Here is a 24,545-nt window from a genome sequence, read left to right as displayed (position 1 = left end):
GTGACTGAGTCTGGGAGGAGCGTGTGTGGGGTGTTGAGCACTCGTGCATCTGAATCCTGCTCTGCTGCAAGCTTTCTGTGTGGCCTTGGGCCCATGAGTCCTCAGTCTCCTCCTCTTTAACATGGGTTTAGTAAAATCTTCTTTTTGGCTTAAATGAGGGAATTTGAGATGCTTATCAGAGTGTCTGGCATTGTGTATGGATTGATTTAAATTCTCTTATTTGCTTATTTATTTGGGCTGTCCACCTCTCAGGGTCTCCTTCATTCTTTATACCTTGCTGAGCTTATCTGCAGGGATTTTGAGACCTGGGGTGAGAATAATATAAGAAGATGTCATGGACATCACCACATATCATTAGGGTGGGCTCCTAAGTGACATCTCTGATCTGAGCCTCACTCCCACATGCCACACCATCTGGAGCCCACCCCATCATGGCTCACTCCATCCAGGACCCGTGCCACCTCCGTGCCAGAAGACCCTTCTGAAGGCACTGATTGGAAAGATCAGTTATTCTAATTTAAAAACAAAATCTGGGAGTTCCCTGGCAGTCCAGTGGTTAGGACTCGACACTTTTACTGCCGTGGCCTGAGTTCAATCCCCAGTCAGGGAACTAAGATCCCACAAGCTGCTTGCTTTTCATGGGACTCCTTAGTTTTTACCTGCAGCTGACTCTTCCAACCTCACCCTCTAGGTCCTCCAGTCAGACAGCTGACTCTTCCTTAGACATAGCTTTCCTGGCTGCACACTTTCGGCTGTTCAGTTCTCTCTGCCTGTAGGGCCTTCCCCACTGTCTCCACCTTTTACTATCCCGCACACCCTTAACAGCCTGCTTGAAGTGGTGCCCTGATCCTCTCCTTTATGCTAATGTTGTGTCTGTTATAGCTATAGATGTTATAAACTCAACAACACAGTGTTACAATGATTATATAATCTTATGCTTTTTAAAGATGCTAAGAGAAGACACAAGGAAAATATATTTATAGAGTCTTTTATATTAACCCACATATTTACCATTTCCAGTACTTTCTATTTTTTCTTCTGTTTCCATGTTACTTCTGGTGTCATTTCCTTCAATCCTGAATGACATCCTTTACTATTTTTTTGTGAGTCAGGTTTTCCAGCAATGAATTCTCTCTGTCTTTGTCTGGGAATGTCTTTATTTTGCCTTTGGTTTTTGTAGGATAGTTTGGCTGGATATAGAATTCTTACTTGACAGTTTTTTTTCTTTTTTCTTTTTTTATTGGCTGGAGTGTGGGATCTTAGTTCCCCAACCAGAAATTAAACCCACACCCCTGTTTTGGAAACACAGAGTCTTAACCCCTGGACCGCCAGGGAAGTCTGACATTTTTTTTTTTTTTCTTTTGATGCTTTGAATATATCAGTCCACTGCCTTTGGGACTCCATTGTTTCAGAAAAGCATCAGGAGTTAACCATATCGATATTCCTCTGTACATGATAAATCATTTTTCTTTTGCTGTATTCAAAATGTTCTTTTTGCCTTTTAAATGTTTGACTGTGATGTGTCTATATGTGAGTCTCTTTATACTTATCCTACTTTGGGTTCATTGAGCTTCCTGACTGTGTATAGATCAGTGTTTTTCATCAAATTAAAAAAGTTTTAAGCCATCAGTTTTCAAATTTTTTTTGTTCTTTGTTCTCCTCTTCCTCTGGAATGCTCATCAAATGCATATTTGTGTGCTTTACGTTATCTAACAGATTTCTGAGGTTCTGTTGCTTTTTTACTTTAATCTTCTTTCTGTGTTCTTCAGATATTATAATTTCCATTGATCTGTCTTCAAGTTCACTGATTTTCTTCCTTTTTCCAACTTGAAGAATCTTTTGTCAAGCTCCTCTAGGAAGTTTCTTATTTCAGTTATTGCATTTTTCATCTCCAGAATTTCCTTTTTTTTTTTTTTTTTTTTTTTTGCAGTACGCGGGCCTCTCGCTGTTGTGGCCTCTCCCATTGCGGAGCACTGGCTCCGGATGCGCAGGCTCAGCGGCCATGGCTCACGCGCCCAGCCGCTCCACAGCATGTGGGATCTTCCGGGACCGGGGCACGAACCCGTGTCCCCTGCATCAGCAGGCGGACTCTCAACCACTGCACCACCAGGGAAGCCCCAGAATTTCCATTTGATTCATTCTTTATAATTTCTGTCTCCTTAATGAAAATACCTGTTTGTTGATTCATTGTTTTCACAGTTCTCTAAATGTTTAAACATGATTTCCTTTATTTTTGAACATATTTATAATAACTACTTTGAAGTCTTTGTCTGCTGAAGCCATTGGGGCACTACTTTTTTTCTTGACTATGGGTTACACTTTCCTATTTTGGGGGGATGTGTCATAATTTTTTTATTGAAAACTGGACATTTAAGATAATATATTGTAGTATCTCTGTTTCTTCTTTCTTTTCCCCTAAAGGCTGTTGTTACTGTTTTTGATTTTGTATTTGTTTTGTAACTTGCCTGGGTTAAATCTGTGAAATCTGTCTCCCCTGGGGTGTGTGGCCACTGATGTGTTGGTTCAGTTTTTATTTTTAAATTTTTGTTTTTATGTTTATGTCTTGCTTCCTAGGGGTAACCCCTCTGTCTGTGTAGCTTAGTGGTCTTCCAGTGATTAGACAGAATTTGTGCTCAAACGCGTTGATCCAGTCCATCTTCCATTCTCTGCTGACTGATCTGTGTGTGGGTAAAAATGCTCAAAGTTCAGGCCATTTTGAAACCTACTCCAGCTTTGAATTTTCAGTGGGAGCTTTTGCTTTTCCTCTGAATAAGCACAGTCTTAGGGCTAGTGTACAGATATCTTGGGTTCTCTCTGATCTCCACTGGACATGTGTGCAACCTAAGCCAGGGGTATGCTTGCCCCAACCATGACCACAGCCTTGCCTGCTGAGATCCTAACTTCTACTGACAATGCTGCTGGACCTGGGCATCACCAATCACCCCAAATCCCAAGTCCTCTTTGACCCCACAGCTCTCCCCTTCTCATATCATTTCCTCCCCTGGCAGAACCTCCTTATCAACCCAGCTGGGGGGAGGGTGGGAGAGGAGGGCACAGCTCCAGGCAAGAATACCACAAAGTTCTTACCCAAAGTTCAGCCTCTGAGACAAACACTTCTCAGATTGTCTTTGGTAAATTTTCACAGTGCTAAGATGGTTGTTTTTGTGACTTTTGCCCAGCTTTATAGTTGCTTTTAAAAAAAGAGGTTTTGCTGACCTCCTTTCTCTGCTCAGCCATGAGTCTCTACTGGGTTGCATATTTTTTTTAAAGCTTTTTCCTGGCTTCAGAGTCACTGGCTTCAGAGTCACTGGAGAGCTTGGGTTACCTTCCCTACTTACCCAAGAGCTCCATCTGAATCCACTTTGGGTTCGTCTGTGGATCCTCAATGAGTGGCATCATACCTGGCACACAGCAGGTGCCCGGCACATGTTTGTTGCTCTTATGATCCTAAAGATGGCTGATAGATGGGATGATCCATTTGAACGTTGGATGTGGACTCAGAGAGACCTGGCTTTGGTTCTCAAGTAAAAAACTGAGAACTTTACTGCTCCTTAGTTTCTCATCTGTAAAATGTCAAACATAAAACTCACTTCTTGTGGTAGTTGTGTGAATTAAATAAGAGAGAGTGTAAAAGTCATCTAGAACAATCCCAGGATGGAGTAGTGCTTTGTAACTATTAATTTCATTTCTTATCCTAAGATGTGGGGTTGATGAAGATAATATGCCTTCAGTAATCTGGCTTATTCACCTATCCATCCATCCATTCATCCATCCAGCTGTCCATCCATCTTTCTACAGATGCAGAGATAAATGAGACAGGGGATGTGCTCTGGAGAAACACCTCTAATGGAGAAGACAGACACATAAATAGATAATCTACAATCCTGTGGACAAGAGCTAAGGCAGGCATGAGTGAAGAGCTTCAGGTAAAGAGGTCAAAGGAGTGACATTGGGGTGGCAGTCTCGTGTCCATGCCCTTTTGCTGTGGCTTTGAGGCTCTCTGGTTAGGGGCAGGGAGCTGAGGTTGGTAGAGACAAGACCACCTAGCATTTTCTTCATCCCATCCCATCCCAAGGGAGATAACCCAGCAGACCTCAGGTTGCAGCAGTCTTATATATGCTCACACTGCCTCTGGAGGAGGTACAATTTTACTTTTCCTGCCAAGACACTCATCATTTCTATCCACTGTTTTACTGCAAAGCACTAATGTATCATGGTTTTTCGTGGAGTCCAGGAGTGCCTAGCAAGCTCTCACTCTTTTTATCACAGAGGAGGCACCTCTGTTAGGTGACTGGGACTATTTCCCCCTCCCCTGCCCCCCCCCCACCCCAAGCATGCCCATACTTAGGAGTTGGAGGCTTTTGTGCACAGGTCGGAGAGAAGACTGTGGTCGTTTCACATCTGCAGAGGGTCTTCTGAGGTGGCCACATCCTTGGGGAAGTGGGACTGCCAACCTGCGCCCCAGACTAGCATTTCCTTCTCTACTTCAGGCATTGCCTCTTCTCGGGGGCCCACAGGCAGGATGGCAAGGAGCAGTGGACAGGTTTTCCCTGGGTCTGTTCACCAGGCACCGTGGCCCCTGCCATGTTAAGCCAGCAACAGTTTTTCTCTGCAAACACAGACCCGTTTTAGAAGCTCAGTGCTGAGTGTTGCGTCTGAATAGAAGGCCATTATGAAGTGGTTCACTGCTTGCACGTCGCGACCTGCCAGGGCAGGGCTCCGGGGCCCCATTCAGGGGGATGTTAGTGCAGCCCAGCGCTGCTCCGCCTGCCCATCACCTGCCTTTGAGAGCCCTCCTGAGCCCTGCACTGCTGCCTGCACGCACGGCATCGGGAGCATCGCCCCAGCACTCCTTGCCGGCCCTGGGAACTTTATAGCCCATGTTTACTATTCATTCTTGTTTCCACAGTACATCTTGTGTGATGCCTGTTCAGTGAAAAATGGTTCTTTCCCTGTCTTCTCCATGGAGTTACTTCAAAACCTGCTCCTGGCTGAGGGCAGGGGCTTTCCTGTTTGTGGAGATGATGCTTACCTTTGCGGGCGGTGTTTGGGGAAGGAAAGGTTAAGGGCAGACAGGGGAGGCAGGCTGAGGGCTCTGGGGGGGCCACTCCCCAGTCCGTTTTGGAAGTTGAAACCGAAACCTCTGGGTATTTACCGAGCCAAGTCACCTGGATGAGGAATGGGCCAGGAGGGTCATGTGACGGGAGTTGAGGCGAGCACAAAAGAATCCATTTATTATCCTGGCAGGAAATTTGTTCTTTTGGATTCTGGAGCTGCAGACATAATGATTTCATTTCCTTCAGGGGAGGGAGATTAATGGCCCTTCCCGGGCCAGTGTGGATTGCTGTTTCCTGCATTTCCCTGGGTGTTGTCAGCTCCAGTTTGCTGGGGTCAGGGGGCATGTGCCAGTTCACGCTGATTAAGGGAACGTGGCCTTCCCTGTGGAAGGCTCCAGGATACCCGGAGGTGACCCAGGTTAAAACACACACATCATGGAAAAACACATCCCAGACAGAGAGAGGCTGTCCCCGGAGCCTCTGTGAGCTGCCACCAGAAGTGGCAGGAGGCTGGGTCCCCTCCTGCTTTGGATGTAGCCACTCATCCTACGAGCAGGCTAGAGTGGTAACCGCCCAGGAGACAGCTGGGACCAGGACCCCACCAGCGCTGCCTCTCGCCCGTTAGCTGTGTGACTGGGAGCAATGTACCCAACCTCACCGAGCCCAGCTTCCTCCTCTGTAAAATGTGGAGATTACACTTACATCACCAGGCCTTGCTTGGGAGGTTAAATGAGAGCTGTGCCGAAGTGCTTTAAAACCAGAATCCTTCGCAGGAGGGGTGGCCTCCTGGGGCCCCTCTGGACTCCCGATGGCTGCAGGGAGGACCATTCCTGATGCCGAATCTGCCTCATCTAGAGGATGAGATGAGGTGGGTGGACCGAAGCTGGTGGTCTGCCCTGAGACGAGGAGGTAGAGAAGAAGAGAGGATGAGGGAACCAGAAGGACCTCACCTGGGCGCTCCTCCCAGGGGTGTCCCCGGGTGACCCAGGTGGCCATTGCAACCAGGCCCCAGTGTTTCATATTGTGTGTAGCAGACATCCCATATGGGGAGTCAGATTCTGTGTCTGGATAAAGATCAGTGTTGTGTTAAAAAAAAAAAAAACATTTTCCACTGTGGCCTGGAGACATTGTACCATACTGAGCAAAGATTGCTGTCAGGCTCTGGCTTGTGAGGCACTGGGCCTCCTCCCACTGAGCTTGGCTGTTTGCTCGTTAAGTACCTTACATTAAACGAAACTTTTGCTTTCCAGAGAGATGCAGAGGTGATTTATTTGGAGAAATTTGTGCATTTTCCTTCCCTCAGTTTCCCATCTATGTCTGCACTCAACCCTGGTAGCACACCTGTCGTGGAGAATAGTGAGTTTCTTCGTCTCTGCATAAAGAGATGTCAGATTGAATGGAATGAAATTAAGCTGAGTTAAATTGACAGAGCTGTTGAACACAGGAATGTGTGACCAGGACGAGGGGTTGTCTGTTCCCAGGTGGCCTTGGGAGCAGGATGAGTCTCCCAGCAGGGGGTGGTTCCCGGAAGTCTTCCTGATGGCAGGGGTGTGTCTCGACAAAGCATTACCAAACGTAAGTTAAATATGGATAACAGAGCAATTTTAATAAACATTTTTCTTTTAATATGTTTACACTGTTGTTAATTATCTCTCTAAGTGGAGAAAATAGAAACTGTAGCATATTGAACAAAGATTGCAGATTAGGATAATAAAATGGAAATTTTAATCAAGACAATAACTTTAAGTCAAAGGAGGTTTTCTCCTAGGCTGCTGGAGCTTTCATCTTTATTAAACTCCCCATTTATCATCACCATTCCATTCATCACCAGCATCAGATTAATATTGACAATTTAAAACAGAAATAACTTTCTTGCCATTATGATGCTGATACGATAATGGTGCTGGAGACTTTGAGGAAACCGTCACAAGCTGTCATGCTTCCCTTCCCTGCTGCAAGTCGGCTGCCACTCTCCAACCCAAACCTCAAGGCACCAGCCACTCGGCAGGGAGGCTTTTCTCGTGGGAAACTCCTCCACGATCCGTGACCCCCCCAAGTCTTGTGTGTTCTTCCTTGAGAAAGCAGAAAGCCTTTGGTGGCTTGAGGTTGTCCCTTCATGGTAGAATCGTGTCCAGGAGTCACAGGCCTCTATTTTTCAATCCAATACGAGAGGTAGCTGTTGAATATCTATCTGCAAGGTACTGGGCAGAGGCCAAAAGAGGTGAGACTCAGCCCTGCCCTGTGGAGGCCACAACACGCACGAGGCTGGAGACGTGAGTCTCAGATGAACGGTGCAGATAGAAGCACCCAGAGAGTAAACAGAGCTGGCCTGATGACCACACTTGGAGAACCACTGATTTAGACTAAGACTGCTATGAACAAACCAGGAGGGCTTCATGGAGAAGGGTCCTTTTGGCCTTTGCTGGAGGCCTAGAACCTCACCAAGTAGAAAGGAAGAGAAGTCCCGGAAGGTGACAGGGCCAGAGTCGGAGGTGGGAAGTTCGAGGGCAGCTGGCCCAGGGAGAAAGCTGCAGAGCCTTTGCAGTTGACATGGAGGTGGACAGCAGGTGCATCTGGGGGTTGGAGATGGAGAACTCTCTCGCTCCATCTCCGCAGAGGGGTAAGTGGCACAGGGAGAGCTGTGAGAATGCAGGAGGACCCTGAGAGCAGAGCTAGGAGATCTGGGGTCAGAAGCCATTCACGCCAGCTGGACAGCTCCCTCCTGCGATGCAGCCCAGCCAGACCACACCAAAGAGGCCTGTGGTTCATGGCCCATCGCCCCAGGCCTCCTGGTGGAGTTATTATTGCTGCCTTTGCTGGGTGGGGGAAGGGAAAGGGAGGGATGTGCCCCCTGGAGCTCTGCTCCATGGAGCCCCTACTGTGGGGAAAGCAACCACCGCCTTGGGAAGAGGCTGGCCACCTGCCTGCGTTAGGTCTGCTGGGCCCGGTTTTGGGCATCGCCCAGCAGCAGGGTGGCCTTGGCCTCTGGGGAGGCTGCTCCTGGTGGGCTGTGCCCTGGGGTGCTGGGGAGGGGACGGGGCCGAGGACGCCAGTGTGGAGCCTCCCCTTTGGAACCACTTCATTATTCCACCTTCCCAATCCTCTAGGGCTTCTTAAACGTGCTACATGTTTCTTAAAAGGCCTCTTTCTTTGCCTTGATCATAAAATTGCCAGGGAACAATGATGCTTATTTAAAACAGCAGCATTAAATCTCCTTCTCCCCAGTTGCCGTTGTCACCTCTGTTCCCCATCAAAGCAGTGTGGAGCTCCCGGGAGAGCAGCGATGAGAGCCTGGGTTCCAGGGCCTCGGGGACCAGCTCTCTGGCTGAGACCTTCTTTTTAAGAGGGGTGCCCTCCACGTTGGCCCCTGGGGAGACCACCCCAGTTTGGGGCCTGGAGAAATGAGGCTGGGAGACCTCCAAGGGTGAGGGCCCCTCAATCCTCTTGGGGGTCCTCTGGGCTTGCCCTCACTGACCACTCTCCAGGGGTGGGAAGAGGGGAGTGTGGGGCAGGGAAAGGCTTGTGTCCCAGGCACAGAGGTGAGAAGGGCCCATGGGGTCTGGAGGCTGACTGAGGAGTCAGGGAGTTGTGCCTGAGCAGGGAAGGGCCGCCCACATTGCTGTGCCCACAGCTGGGATTCTTGACTTGTCTAATGGTGTTGGGGGTCATGATGCATCCCACTTCCCATTCCCCAGGTGCTCCCATGGCTGCCCTGTGGGCATGAGGGTGGCACAGACAGTCTCCCCATGGATGCAGCAGACCCTCTGGCTGGTTGGTGCAGAGCTAGGAGGGCGTTTGTGCCCTTCCTCCTGGGAAAGCCCAGCAGAAGCAGCTGGGAGGGAAATTGCATCACAGTGGAAGGATGGGCCTTGGCCTGTGCCTGGATCAGGAATCGACTTTCTCCCTTCTTCCCTGTTGGATCATTGCCCTGTTTCCTCACGGCCAAAGGCCCAAATGTGTTTGTGAGGAAAGGTGCTGGTTCTGTGTCCTTCCAGGGTCAGGCTACATCCAGCGAAGAGAGAAGCAGGTGCTGGGGCCCCCAGGGCTGGGCAGGCCTTGTCTCGAAGGGAGAATCCAGGCTTCAGGGAGGCGACCCAGCAGGGGGCACACATGGCTCCTTAAAGCGGCTTCTCAACGACAGGTTTCCAAGGGTGGTTAAGGTCTCTGGAGATACTCCTTTCCAGGGTCTCCTTTGGGGTCCCCTCCACTGTCCAGTCCTCACACCTGTTTCCCACAGGTCCCTGGTGCCCTGCATTCCTTCTTCTCCTCCTGGCACCCCCTTTCTTCTCCCTACTGCCCCTTTGCTCCCCTGAGCTTCCTTCCTCCCCCGACACTGGTTATTTCCTCTTCTCTCATTTCCCTTCCCTTTCTCTGCCCCTCCACCTTCTTCAGTCCCTCGGCACCTTCTGTAAACCCCCTTCCTCTGCAGTCACCCTCCTGCCGACATCATGCTCCCCGCCCTGCTGGAAGAACTCTGTGTACATTTGTTTGCAAGGCGAGGTACGCACCTGGTGACACATGGGCGCTGCGGTCACTTTGTTACGAATCTGAGGTTTATTTACATGTTAAGCCTTACGAAGGGAGGTATAGATATTGAATCCCCTTTGTTACACATTTAATGAATTATGTTGGCTGAAAATCATAAAATAGTGAAAATCTTGACAGTCTGGCAAACAAATTGTCGCCTTGTTTACCTCTTTGTAGCTGTGTCCACGCTCAGAGCTGAGCCATCGTCCTTTGCCAGGCTCTGGAGGCCTGACGTGCTTCTGTGGACCTCAGGATGAGCCTGAATCTTAACCATCCTCCTCTGTCCAATGTTTGTCTTGAAATTCTGCCGCAGGGTGGATTTTCAATAGAACCCTAGGGCTACAAGGGTCTGTCCAACTTCAGATTATGCGCGCGGCCTCCATTCCGCGCGCGGGTGGCTATGTACTTTCCTGCTTCTCCTCCTGGCACCCCCTTTCTTCTCCCTACTGCCCCTTTGCTCCCCTGAGCTTCCTTCCTCCCCCGACACTGGTTATTTCCTCTTCTCTCATTTCCCTTCCCTTTCTCTGCCCCTCCACCTTCTTCAGTCCCTCGGCACCTTCTGTAAACCCCCTTCCTCTGCAGTCACCCTCCTGCCGACATCATGCTCCCCGCCCTGCTGGAAGAACTCTGTGTACATTTGTTTGCAAGGCGAGGTACGCACCTGGTGACACATGGGCGCTGCGGTCACTTTGTTACGAATCTGAGGTTTATTTACATGTTAAGCCTTACGAAGGGAGGTATAGATATTGAATCCCCTTTGTTACACATTTAATGAATTATGTTGGCTGAAAATCATAAAATAGTGAAAATCTTGACAGTCTGGCAAACAAATTGTCGCCTTGTTTACCTCTTTGTAGCTGTGTCCACGCTCAGAGCTGAGCCATCGTCCTTTGCCAGGCTCTGGAGGCCTGACGTGCTTCTGTGGACCTCAGGATGAGCCTGAATCTTAACCATCCTCCTCTGTCCAATGTTTGTCTTGAAATTCTGCCGCAGGGTGGATTTTCAATAGAACCCTAGGGCTACAAGGGTCTGTCCAACTTCAGATTATGCGCGCGGCCTCCATTCCGCGCGCGGGTGGCTATGTACTTAGCCCGCCTCGGGGGTGTTTTCCTACCCATTTTAAGGACAATGCACTGCCGTCTGGTGTCATCCACCTGCCCCCACCTCTCACCACTGTCCGCCTCAGCGGCCCCCTTCTTTTGGCGACCCCACCCCTCTGGCAGTCTGCCTCGACCCTAAATCTGCAGCCGCAGCGTGCACCCTGCCACTCCCACCCTGGCGAGCAGCATTTCCGCAGACGGCTCTGTTAAACCTGGGTGGGTTCCGAAGACGTCATTCGACTTCGGCAGCCCTCTTGTGCAAGACCACACAGGGCTACAGGAGAAGAGGGCGGAGGGTCAGAGGCACTTAACCTCCCAGCCCATCCCCTATATGTCCTGGGGCACCTTCTTCATGGTACTTTAGCCAGTCCTTTGTGGTGAAGTGATGGGATTTTGAAGAGGAGTTTTGTAGGTACCTCCAGGTGCAACAGAATGCATCAGCCTCATCAGCAGGAGAGCTGAAGGCCTGAAAAGCCACAGAGGAACATGTGGGGAGGCTGAAACCAGCCTCCTCAGAGGCCGTGGGTGCAGGTGTACGGATGTGCGGTAAATACGGAGCGAGAGACATACAGAGAGACATACCCAAGCACCCCGATTATTGATTTGTGTTGTGCAAAGGATGACCAGCCCCGTCTTTAGCCAGAGTCCTAGGCAAAGGGACAGGGACCAGGGGAATCAGTGAAATAGGGAGTGTGAGTGGGGCAGAGAGCTGGACTGGAGCCAGGACATCCGAGTCCTATAGGGCTGACCGTGTTGCCAGCCGCTCTGAAGATGTAGGTGCGTGGCTCTACCATCTGAGCCCCACGTTCCCCACCCCATAAAGTGGGGAGGGCCAGTGAGGTCACTGCCACCTCCGATTTCCTGTGACTGTCCCATCTGAAAAGGGGAAGAGAGTAGGGCTGGGGTGGGGTGGAGAGCGAGAAATGGAGACGGAAGAAAGAGGGAGAGAAAGGAAAGAAATAGACAAGGCCAAGGAGTGGACGTGAATGAAGCAGAATCGAAGGTAACAGAAGCAAGAGGAGAGAAGGGAAGAGAAAGAACAGGTGAGCACTTACCTGAGAGCTGGCATTGTCAGAGGAAGAGAGAGGAAGGAAGCACATCGCTGACCCCAGAGGCAGCGTGTGCTCGAGCCCCAGTGTGACTCCTGGCGCCAGCCTGAAAAAAACCAGAGGGGGCTATAGTGCCCCTGAAGGACCCCCTGGTCCTGTGATGGGCTTGGGCAGCCTCTCACAATGGAGCTAAACAAGGGAAGAAATAGCAGACATGTTTTGGTGATAAAATCACAGATTTTAGTGATGGGTTGGCTGTGGGAATTAGGGGGGGAGGCGTGGCCAAAGGCGGCATCCAGGTTTCTGGCTTTCACAGTCAATGGATGATGGGGCAACTTGTTGAGATGGGAAAGATGGGAAGCCGACCCCGTTTGGGGGACTTGGCTGTGCTGACTTGGAGATGCCCATAAGAATTCCAGGTGGACGTGGTGAAGGAGATTGGGTGGATCTGGAGCTCCAAGGAGAGGTCGGTGGGCTGAGATCCGGTAGAAAGTTGGTAGCCATGCGTATACAGGTGGTTAATTCCCCACCACAGGCATCGTGGCCCAGCAGTGTTCTTGGACTCTTTTCGTAGGAGTAGAGAAAGAGAAGGCTTCGGGGAGGAAGAGAAGGCTTTGGACTCCTGCTCCACTCAGAGCTCAAGCAGGGTGGAGAGTATAAGACATGGGTTCCATGGAAGGTGTGAGACATGGATGGGTTCCATACAAGAACGACAACACACCTCAGCAAAGCCTATTCCCCTCGACCAGGACCCAGAACCCATCCATCGCAGAGTTCTTCCTATGAGCCCATGCTCAGCCTCAGGGTCCTCTCCTCTGGTGGCTCCTACCCGCTCTGAATCCTCTCCGTGTACAAACAGGCACGCCTGTTCCTCTCCTGCCCTGGAGGTTTACCCAAGCCTCCTGTTCACAGAAATGGTGTTTGTCTTGCTGCAGGCCCGGAGCTGATGTCAGGTGGGGCTGACTTGGGGCTCCGGGTGTGTGACGGATCTGGGATTACTGGGAGGAATCGTGCAGTAGGAGTGCCCAGTAGGTGCTCAGTGAAGACGTGTGGGATGAACAAATGTCTAGCTGAGTGGGTGCCTGAAGCCTCTTGGGGGCAGAGGCATAAGGAATCTGTCTGATGACCTCAGGACTGAGCTGCGCTAAGCCAAGTCTGGGAGGTGCTCAATGAACGGTGATCTGTGTACTCACTGTGATCTTCTGACGTCTCCCTCTGTTCTCAGACCCACCATGAACCTGGCCTCTTGGTTTCCGCTCCTCGAGGAAGTGCCTTTACTGCGGTGCACTTTGGCGTGATGCTATCAGTCTGCACCGACTGTTTGGAAGAACAGCCCTGGGAAGTCTTGGTGGTGTTTATCACGAGGGTGTCATTGGCAGTGTTCCTTGCATTACACAGTGTCCTTGTGGGGGCCAGTGGGAGGCATTGGCTTCAGGCTTCCATATCCAGAACAGTGGGCTTTTCTGAGCAATCATTTTGTTTATGTCCTATGAACCCCATGACCAGTGTAACCGGTCAGGTTTTCCTCATCCATCTGCTGCTAGAAAATCCAGCTTTAATGTGTGGCTTGGCCAAAGAAAATGAGTTGTTTCAGCCTCACTGTGGGCTCCAATTTATGCCTTTACTCTTGGTTTGGCTTTTTCTTCTCATCTATTTTTCTTTAGAGATTTTCTATTGCTTTTTTCTTAATATAAAACAAATATAGATGCTCTACAAAAGTTAAGAAAACATAAAAAAAACTATAAAGAAGAAAACCAAGTCAGTTGTAATCCCAACCCGCTCTTTGTGGCAATCTGTTAAATTTTGTGTTCAGCTTACCTGTCTCTGTCCTATACACACATGAGCACACGACACATAGGTGTGCACACACGTACACACATGCACAATATTCAGATAACAATTTCACCATATTATACATAGTGTTTGGTAACTTTAAAAATAGTAATACATAATATGTTTTTTACTTGGTTATTTATCTATCTTAGAGTATTTTACATAATCCTTGTAAGCCATCTTAAAGCTTCTAAAATAGAGTGCGTTATAAATAAAATAAATGTAAGATTTAAGGCAGAGACTTCCAGGGAAGCTTAGGCCTGAGGCAAATCAAGCGCTCGGGGTGGAGGTGCTCCCCAGCAGCCGGAGGCTCTGGATGGGGGTGTGAGAACTGCCCTGTGGGTGGAATTGCTCTGGGAAGGTTGCCTGAGTTTCTTGATAGAATTTTGAACATACTGGAAGAAATTCACATGTGCCCATTCGATCCCACAGTCATACGGGAAGAAACTTACCTATGGAACCTGCAGACAGAATACTGGGGCTGCTATGAAGTGTTGGAATGGGGGGAATGCACACCATCTGAATGCCCTACCACTCATCTGAGCAGAGACAGCAGACCTCACCTTAAAGCAACAGGATGTCTCCTGGTTACAGACTGGGCTGTAACCTGAGTGTACAGACTATGATGGTGCTGATATGTAGATAGCTCCTGATACATTTTTCTGTATCAGCAGGCTGCTTTATTTCCCTGTAGCCTTTCCACCAGTGATGCTGGGGGAAGGAGAGAGGGAATATACCACAGAGTACGGAAGAAGGAAGCCAGGACCTAGAGGTGTTTCTGCTCCACTGGAATAACTCTTGTTATTGAGTCCTGACCTGGTACCGGGCACTCTTCTGTGTGTTTTATGTGTGTGCAGCATTGAATCCACAAAGCAACTCGATTAGATGGTAGTAGTAGGATTATACCCATTTTACAGATGATGAAATAAGAGGAAGAGAGGAGTCAAGCAACTTACTCAAGGTCATGTAGCTACTAAGGGGTGGAGCCAGGTCCAAAGTCAAGGGGCCTGACTACGGATGTCACACTTAATGCACGAGGCTCCAGGGTCCACACAGGAATACATATAAGAACACCCTTCTGGTTCCTGGAGGAAGACAGAAAGCAGGAGAGGAAGGTGAGGGTGGAACTGAGAGCTGGTGCCCCAGCACCCCACTTTGGGGTGAGGGTGCTGGTGGGGGGCACTGTGGGCTTGGAGGCAGGTTTGGAGGAGGGGTGGATGTGTGGAGAGGACAAGCAGATGGGAGTAGGCCTGGAGAGGGGCTTCAGCGCCATGGGAGTGACCCATGCAGGCACCCAGGGCCTCCACGATAAGCCAGGCAGTTCTGCCTTCCATCGGGGGACAGGCCGGGCACTCGGCGTGGGTGGGGACAGGAGCAGACGGCCACATCTCATGCCCCTGTATGTGAGGATAGCTGAGCTTCCCAGCACCCCACCCTATCGTGGGGTGGGGCAGATGAGCCTGAGTATATCTGAAAAGAGATTCTTTTAAGCTGGAAGAAATGGAGTTTTCTTTAAGTTTACAGTGCATTTTTGTCTGCTGTCATCAGCACTTGGGGCTGATGAGCAAGAGATCAAATTCTAGACCTGTTTTGTTCAGTATGGTAGCTACTAACCACCTGTGGCTACTGAGCAGATGGAATGTGGCCACTCCTTCCTGAGAGGTGCTATCAATCTCAAAGATACCCTGGATTTTGAAGACTTTGTATGACAGAAAGAATAAACTATCTCAAGAATTTGTGTATAAGTTTAATGGTACTATTTTGGACATATTAGGGATAAGTAAATTATTAAAGTTAATTCTACTTTTATTAATGTGAAATTTAAAATTACATGTGTGACTTATTATATTTCTGCTGGATAGCACTGTTTTAGACAAGGTGGAAAACCGTAAAAAAAAAAAAAAGGAAGGTTGTGATTTTTTGCACATTTTATGACGCTGCGTATTTCTGTGGCATAAGATGCATCTGAAGAAGGAATGTACCCTTTCAGAGGTAGCGTTAGGTTGGGTTCCTGGGCAGAGTGCTTTAGTGGGATCTGATGACAGGAAACCAGGGGAAGCCCAGTGAGCCAGCCCTGGGAGGGTGGTGGAGGGGTGGTGAGCTCCAAGACGGGGGCGTGCTCCTGGGAGAGCCAGCAGCGTCTCTGAGTTTCCAGGCACCCGTTCCCTTGCCTGCTCCCTGTCGGCATATGTTCTCCCTCTTCTATTGGTACTTTGCCTTGCTTCCTCCGGGCTTGCCCAGACCTGCCTCCTGTCCGCCTCACAGCCCCGGCTCCTCCTGATGCAGGCATTCTGGTCAGTGAGATTCACTTTTTCATACCAGGCCGTGTCCTGGCCACTGACCACCTGAGGATGTCAGTCCTGGGCTGGGTGCCGACCTCGATCCACTCAGTGACTGCCTCTGTGTGGATGCCAGCTTGACGTGTGTCCCTGAGCACAGGGCAGGGAAGTTGGGCCTGACAGGCACTATGATAACGGGGGTCAGTCAGGAGAACAGAAGCAAAGACCGGCAGTGTCCATCCCAGCACCACGCTTAGGGGCAGCGTCGGCCCCAAGCACGTGTCCAGGAGCAATGTCTGTACATCCCCAGGTGGAGGTGAAGGCAGAGCCTGTGAGCTTGATGCTACTGAGTATTTAAGATCTATTATCAGTTCCTCTGTGCCTGTTGGATCAGGTGACTCTTGTCCACAGGCAGTAGGATCAGGTGTAGCTTGTTGGATCAGGTGTAGCTTGTCCACAGGCAGTAGTGCACTGGTGAACCAGAATAGGTACCCCGGCTACCTGGAGAGGTACTTATTTCATTTGAAAGCGACACATTGGCATCCTGGTTATGCATTCCGCTCTGTGAAGTTGGTTGAATGAGTCAGCCCCCTGTTATCACAGTTATGGGTCTGACCTGGTGTGCCGTGATTTCACGAAAGATGGTACCACTTAGGCAAACTTCCTGGAAGCCATCTAGGGGGCCTTAGCTTGTGCCATCCCTCCACCTAACTTTTACAGAGTGGCTTCAGGCTGACAGCTTTCTCTTGCTCTCAATGGCAAGTATTTTGCCCCATCAAAATTGTCATCATTGTTGGGCTCCCCTGGTGGTGCAGTGGTTGAGAATCTGCCTGCTAATGCAGGGGACACGGGTTCGAGCCCTGGTCTGGGAAGATCCCACATGCCGCGGAGCAACTAGACCTGTGAGCCACAACTACTGAGCCTGCGCGTCTGGAGCCTGTGCTCCGCAACAAGAGAGGCCACGATAGTGAGAGGCCCGCACACCGCAATGAAGAGTGGCCCCCAGTTACTACAACTAGAGAAAGCCCTCGCACAGAAACAAAGACCCAACACAGCCAAAATAAATAAATTAATTAATAATTTTAAAAAATTGCATCATTGTCATCGCCAGGTCTCACTGAAGATGGGGTGACATGTTCTCCTTGCTTGGGACCCCTGAAACCTGTCCTGTTACCTTCCCAGATGCTTATTAGGTCCCCTGACGGGTCAGAATCAAAGACGATGCTTTGAGTGTGTCTATGTGAGCACTTGGGGTGGCATGTGGGAGGGCGACTGGGGCTCCCATAGCCGAGTAATTAAACAGGAGAACGTGTCTGATGTCCAGGTAATTACTGCTGAGCATCTGCTAAATACAGAGTTTCATTGATGGCTGGCGTTGTTAGGCACAAGAGGGCTGGTGTGTTTGCACTCCACATGGCAAAGGGATGATTTCAAATCTGTTCCCATCAGTGGCCCCTGGAGCAGCCTCAACATAAGTTAAGGAAGCCTGGAGCTTATGTAACCTGACCCAAAAATCACTTCCAGAAAGGGGCACAGGAAAGCTCCTCTGCTCCGGAAAGGCTGCTAGAAATAACAGCATGAAATGATCGACTCTTGACTGAGAAAGGACCCCTGGGAGTTGGTCAAGCCCACGCATCTGACTGTTGAGGAAACTGAGGCAGCGCAGGGAGGGGAAGGGACCACAGGGTCAGTGACAGAGCCAGGACCGGCTGGTCACCCCTTCCGCCCAGGACATCCCCCCATGGGTTCCCCAAAGCCCAGTCTGCTCTGGCAGATCCCTCGGAGGCATTTAACGGAAACCCTGGGCTCACCAGGGGAGTGGCAATTCTGGGGTGGCCTTCAGCTCATCCTGCCGCCTGGCCACGTAGGGGGCTCGCTGCTCACCCCACGTCCTCACATGGGCTGAGATCCACAGACGAAGGGCAAGAGGAATCTGGGGAGGCCTCCCGTCTGGTTTGGAGGGCTTTTTCTTTTTCCCATTCACGCCTGAGGGCAGAGCACCCTGGATCTCCTGGCTCTGGTGCCTCTCTCTTCATTGACTACTAGTTAACTGTTTTAGGCTCTGCCCTGGGATGTGTGGTGTAACATCTCTTCCTCCCTCGCTCCCTAATCACCCTTCCCTAGGCCTCATCAAATGGTGGTCGCCAACCAGCAGAGAAAATTCTTTTCCAACACAGCCTCGCAGTGGTGGCAACCGCAAGGTGTAGGAGAAGCTCACCTTGGCCTGCACTCTCCACCCAGTCTTCCTGTGGGGAGTTAACCTGGAGGGTGGGAGGAGGTGTCCAGCCCATTCTAGGCCATTCTGGTCAAGGTGTATGGCAGGTCTGGGCCCTGATCTGGTCCAGAGGCTGCAGTGGCCATCACAGCTTTTAAAGCATCTTCCTCTGACCATCAAGACCCTGACTTCGGTCTCCGTGGAGCCTGCCACCAGTAGGACTTTAAATTTCTGCTACCCAAATGTAATCATTCATTCAATTAACAAGCATTTATTTGCAAACTTTCCCTTTTTTGAAATAATGCTTTATGTTACCAAAACACTAAGTACATTTTTTTTTGGTGATACCTCTTCCAATCGGTGTCCAGAAGCATACAAATTTACTGTTTATCTTCCCTGCTTTACATAATCTCTATAATTGTCACTTTTCAATGGCTTTGTAAGAGTCTGTCAAATGGCTGTATAGTGTTTAATCATTCCCCTGCTTTGTAAAACTGGGAATAAGTAAGTCATGTATTTGTATTTTTTAATTTTTATTTTATATGGGAGTGTAGTTGATTTACAATGTTGTGTTATTTTCAGGTGTACAGCAATAGTATTTTGTGTGTTTAGCTTTTTTTATACTGCTTTTTTCCCCCCTTTGGTAAATTCTGAGGAGGGGATTATTTTGAACACTTTTAGCTGTTTAAAGTGCAGAGTTGAATCATATGCACATTTAAGAGACCAGACTTGAACTCTAACAAAAGAGAAGGGGTGGACACACACACACACACACACACACACACACACACACACACACAGCTCTGCTGACCCCTAAGCAAGCTTCCCTCCCTCAAGCCTCCCATTCTGGTAGCCACACCCTCATTAAAGACTCCAATGTTAAAGATGCGTGGCTTTCATGTTCTCTGGCACCTAAGGGTCCACCAACTGCTTCGTCTGCTACCCAGCCAAAGGAAGGGCCATCTGTTCCCGGGAAAGATGACGTGGCAGCGTCCAGCGTGGTGCCTTCCCCAGGGACTCTCAAGGGCAGTTTTGACTATATAGACTTTCAAACTCACCCTGGTGTAAGAAGCAAGCCCACTTAATACTTTCCAAAAGGTTGCTTGGCAGTGTCACTGTGAGTGACCCTAGATCCTCTCACCAGTCATTTGCACACCCCATGCATCCCAGCTCATTCCCAGATTAAATAAGTGAAAAGCAGTCCTTCAGGGCCCGCTGCCCAATTTGCCTGTGTTTGTTCCGTGTTTCATTTTACTTTTTGTGTTTCCCCAAGAGGCACTTCCCTGGCTATGGACAGGATGAGCAGGACAGTGCATGGAGGAAATTGGTGGCTTGGAAGGCCATGAGAGGGCCGGGCCAGGTTTGCAGCTGTTGGAATTTTAGGGCTACAGGGAGTGAGTGCAGTGGGGAATGGGACAAGAGTGGGGGAAACACATACATGCAGAACCCATTAGGATCCCAGGAGCAGAGGGAGCCCCTGAGACCAGGAAAAAGAAATAGAACAGAAGGATGATAATGTCATGCTAGAATTGTCGAGGGCCAGGGCGTTTAAGAAGAAAGCAGTCAAGTGGAGTGCATGGGATGTGGCCAAGACAACCAGCCAAGGGCATGGATAGAAAAGCAGACCTTGGCAAGCTTGTTTACTGGCATAGTGGGAGGATCCCACGTGACGGGGTAAGGAGGGGATGGGAGGTAGTGAGCCTCCAGGTATAGACCACTTACCTGAGAGTTTCAGCAACCAAGATTAGAGAACCTGTAATACCAGCGGGAAGAGGCAAGGAGATTTCAGAGTAAGGAGGGTCATGGCAGCTTCCAGAAAGGGAAGCTGCCCTGGAAAGAAAGCGTGAAAGAGTTAGGGAAGGGACGGGGGTGGAGGGAAATAAGAGGAGAAACCATCCTCCCAGAGGTAGGAAAGATGTATACAAACACTGTTGGGCTAAAAGAATAGCCCGTGTGTAATATAGTCCCTGGGCTTCTGCCCGGTGTCTAACTTGGGTATTCGTTTTGGAGGAGTGAAGAAATATGAACTTGGCAGACTTGCAGCCAGTCCCGGAATGGGAGCTCCACTCCGTGGGGATTCTTTGGAGTGTCCATCGCGGCCTCACTGCTGCCCCTGCGCAGAGTCCATTCCCAGATTCTCAGCTTCCCCTGAGCAGCCTGGCTGGGGATGAGATGCTGTGGAGAGCAAGGAATCACGGGCCTTGCCCTGGGCCTTCCCTGCCTGCTGGGAGCATGAGGTCTAGTGCAGAGGGTGGTGGGGCTCATGGGCAAAGCCACCCGAGTGTCTAGCTTGGGGCTGATGTCCGGGAGAGGCACGTGGCTCTCTGGGGGAGGAGGGGTTGGTGCTGGATTGCAGGTGGGGGGCATCAGGCGGGGAGGGCTTTAAGTTGGGCCCAAAGAGGTCAGAGATGTGTACTCCATGGATGTCCTTAGTCTGTCCCCCTGGAGCCCTAAAATAGACTTACACCTGTCTTGACCACAGTTCTTCCCCTGGGGTTACTGGCCTGTTTGGTCTTAGATTTATTTTTGTGGACAAGCTCTTATTCTTTCTTTTGTTCAAACCTTGTGAACTCGAAAAAAAGACACCCAATTAGAATAAAACTTAAATTAAATTGAAACACCAATGAAAACATATCATCAATTAAAATAGAGTACTAATTAAAGTGCTTCCAACAAGCGGCAGCCAATACGGCCCTGTGGCCTGGAAGCCCCAGCCTTGGTCACGGGACGGCTGGAGGGCCAGCCAGACATACTGCTGGTTTGGGGAGTAGGAAATGGAAGGCTGACTTTGGGCCCTGGGAACAGGACATCCCTCTTGTTGAGTCCTTCTACCTGTGGCACAGTTGGTGACCCTGTTGCTCCTTTTCCTGGAGACAGAGGGGCTCACAGCTGGTGCTGGCTCCATACGGAGCAGAGCAGAGCCTGTCCCCATGGGGCCCAAAGTAGGAAGGGCTGCAGGTCACACACAGGGCTTCACAGGCCACAACTGACAGAGCCACCTGGACTCAAAGCCACATGCACATTTGCTGGTGATCTTTTCCTTCCTCTTGGTAGTGAGGCTCTGAGAACCACTCTCTGTGTGTAGCTTTGCTCCACGGCTCCCTGGAGCACAGGTGGGGTGAACCCTAGGCTCCCCCTGACCTGGCAGGCCTGGCATTCATGGCCATGTGCCACCTGGGTCCTCAGCCCTGTCTTCCTCATCTCCCACCGTGCCTGTGTGTACAGAGGACCTCTGTTCAGCCACTCTGGTCTCCTGGCTAACTGGCAAGTTGTTGGAAGTAATAAGGTGCTCCTCTAAAACTGTCCCTGGTTACCCTCTCCTCAAGGCCCAGTGAGACACGTCTCCTTGCTGCTCCTCTAAGTCGGTCTGTTGACCTTGACCGGCCTGTCTTGCATCATTATGTACACAGCCATCTCCATCCTTCTGTACAAGTCAGGGTATATGTTAATATATAGTATTAAGTTACATCTTTCTTGTATAGGAGACTGCGTATTTTCTAAGGGTAGCGATTGGCCTTTGCTTAACTTTTTATTATCCACTAGTTTTTATAGTCATCAACTCAAACTTTTAGAATTTTATTTTACTCGTCTTAGGAAGCGTTCTAGTTTGACAGGAACAAAATGTCAGAGTGTGGAAAGGCCCCTCCAGTGTCTGGTCAGCATGCCCCACCTACAGAGGCTGGACCAACGGGCCGTAACTCCACCTACCTGATGTGAGCTCACTTCAAGAGCAGGCGAGTTCTTAGGAGAAAATCAATAACCTCATGTGTGCTTGTCTTTTAAGCCCAATGCTCTTAAGTGGCAGCAAGCTCTACCAGGAACAAAGGAGGAAGAAATTAGGTAAAGGGAGAATCAATATTTGTGTTGTGTTTTTAAAGACTTAACAGTCTGTTACTATCCTTGGTTCCGGGGAACAGTAGCTGTTATTGCAAGGCTTCTGGAGCGAGCCTGGGGAAAGAAACTCCACGTTTGGAATTTGCTCGTCTACCTCCGAGCCTGGAAATAGAACAGGTGTGGCAACCCCTGCAGAGCCCCGTTCCTTCTTTGTAGCGTTGTATGTTTTTGCCCAGCTTCGTGTTTAAGGCAGAGATCGGGAGAAGCAGGCCCAAGTGTTGACAGCCTATCGTGTCCAGTGTCCCAATCCCCAGACCGCATCCCCGGAGAGGGAAAACAGATGATGGAAGTGGGCATCTCTGTTGCCTGCCCTTCTCCAGCCACACATCAGCTTTCATTGGGGAGGCAGCTGGTGGGGAGGTGGGGCTCAGGGACAGTACTGCAGGAGGTCACAGCATCTCTGCTGGGGACAGTATGAAGGCTTCCTCACTGGAGAGATGCTTTCAGGAAAGTGGTGCATCCTGGCCTCTGTTGTCTCGAGAACCGCAGAGAAGATGGGTCAGCTGTGACCTCGCGCCCCAGCCCTGGACCTTTTCGTGTCTATTCACCTCCACCTGGACCTCTTCCGAGCCCCGCTGCAGCTAGTTGCTTTTGCGTAAGGTTCCTTCACCTCCTCTTTTAAACCTCCTGATCTGTGGGTTCTGGACCGGGCTGGGCAGTCCTGGGGTCAGGAGAGGGCTTGCAAAGACCTGGGCCCTCATCCCCAGCTGTCAGGGTGGCTGTTTTCTTCCCTTGAGCTCCCACTTGCTCACCTTGCCTCAGGTTGTTTGGAAACCTGTGCACACATGCTCCTGTCCCAGAATGTCCCCCCAGCCACCCTCCTTATTCCCCTGGCCTTTTCTAACCCTTGTCTCAGGCTCCACTGATGGTCCCTCTCCTTTGACATAATTTGCCTTCTCGCCCTTCTCCTTCCCACTCCCCTCTTCCTCTCATGTTCTATTTCTCTCCCGAGAGCCACAAGCTCAGAGTAAAAAAGAAATCAGTGGACTCAAAGGCAAGAAATCATTATTTTCTCTCTCTCTGAAACCTTGTCCCTCTCTTTTCATAAAACCAAAACAGCAGGTGAGGGACAGTATCACCATGGCTGAGAAAAAGAGGGAGTGGTAGAAGGCACATGGAGGGGATGTGTCAGGAAGAAGCATGGTTTGTTCATTTCTTCAGGGCAGCATGTGTTTTCAGAATACCTCGCTGCCAGAGGGGCTGCCCACGGGGGTGGGAAGACAACCCACTGGCCTGTTCTCGAGCGGCCCATACTCAGCAGCCCAGGATCTCCAGACCTGGAGTCCCTGCATGGGCCTCTGAGAGGTCAGAGATCAGAGATGTTGCGTGTGTAGGTGCATTTTCTGGGAAGAGTTTCTACAGTTTTCCTCAGATTCCTGGAAAGGTTCAAGACCTAAGACTTTCAAAATTTTTTTGACCATGACCTGCAGTTAAAAAGACCTGTCTAGGACTTCTCTGGTGGCGCAGTGGTTGAGAGTCCGCCTGCCGATGCAGGAAACGCGGGTTCGTGCCCCGGTTTCCTTATGTGGTGGGGTGAGAGGCTTGGCCTTGACAATTACTAATAATAATACCCCCCACCAAAGACTTTAGGAGGGGAAAAAATAGCATCCATCAAAATGTTACAGGTGTGTGTGTGCATGAGTGCCTGGGTGTGCGTGCGTGTGTGTGTGTGTGTGTGTGTGTGTGTGGGAGAGAGAGAGAAAGAGTGTGTTAGTTTTGTGGGTGTCTATATCTATTTCTGTATCCATGTCTATCTATATCATCTCTGAAACAAAAGTTCCCCAAACACTACTTACCCTTCTACATGCAAATCAATGTGGTATTTTCTATTTTACTCTTCTTGATTCTATAATAAGCTATTCTATTCTATTTCATTAAAAAATACTGATTATAGCCCACGAAATTGATTTCATAACCCAGTAATGAGTCACAACCTGAACTTTGGAAAACACTGATCTAAAGAAAAGTGTTAAGAATAACAGATCCGGGAACTCTGGCACATTCTTAATGAGGGCCTTTTGGCAATATCAATGTACAAATACATACACCCATTGACTGTGATGTTCCTACAGGGAGGTTCCACTTCTAGGAATTTCTAGAAATCCCATTACTAGGAATTTCTCTTACAGATATACTTATGCACAATGATGTTCAAGATAATTCTTTGCTTTGTTGTTTATAATAGCAAAAGATTGGAGACAACTCAAATGTCCATCATGATGGGACCGGTTGAATAACTAATGGAACAGCCACACAATGGGAGAATACTCTGCAGGTGTTAGAGAAGAAAGGGAAGCTCTCAATGACCTAAGTTGGAAAGATTGCCAAGATATATTCATTCAAACAACAAGATGCAAAACAGCATGTTTAATTTGTTACCTCTGGAGTGAAAAAGGGGGCAATTAGATTCTATATTCATACCTGCTTGTATTGGGTTGGACCATATGAAATTCCCTTTTTTTTTTTTTTTTTTTTTTTTGGTACGCGGGCCCCTCACTGCTGTGGCCTCCCCCATTGCAGAGCACAGGCTCCATACGCGCAGGCCCAGCAGCCATGGCTCCACGGTCCCGCGGCTCTGCGGCACGCGGGGT

The 24,545-nt window shown here is 49.7% G+C and overlaps 1 protein-coding gene and 1 non-coding gene across 2 annotated transcripts in view; both read left to right on the top strand.

Annotated features, from left to right (window-relative positions):
* Nucleotides 1–24,545, top strand: part of EPHB1 (EPH receptor B1) — a 433,422-nt gene that overhangs the window by 50,027 nt on the left and 358,850 nt on the right. The gene's annotated exons all lie outside the window — the stretch shown is intronic.
* Nucleotides 539–610, top strand: TRNAK-UUU (transfer RNA lysine (anticodon UUU)). Its single transcript has one exon. It is a non-coding gene; the product is annotated as a tRNA-Lys (tRNA).

This window comes from Lipotes vexillifer, unplaced genomic scaffold (assembly GCF_000442215.2).
Source record: "Lipotes vexillifer unplaced genomic scaffold, Lipotes_vexillifer_v1.1 scaffold86, whole genome shotgun sequence".
NCBI lineage: Eukaryota > Metazoa > Chordata > Mammalia > Artiodactyla > Lipotidae > Lipotes > Lipotes vexillifer.
This window is presented reverse-complemented; position numbering and strand designations above follow the sequence as displayed.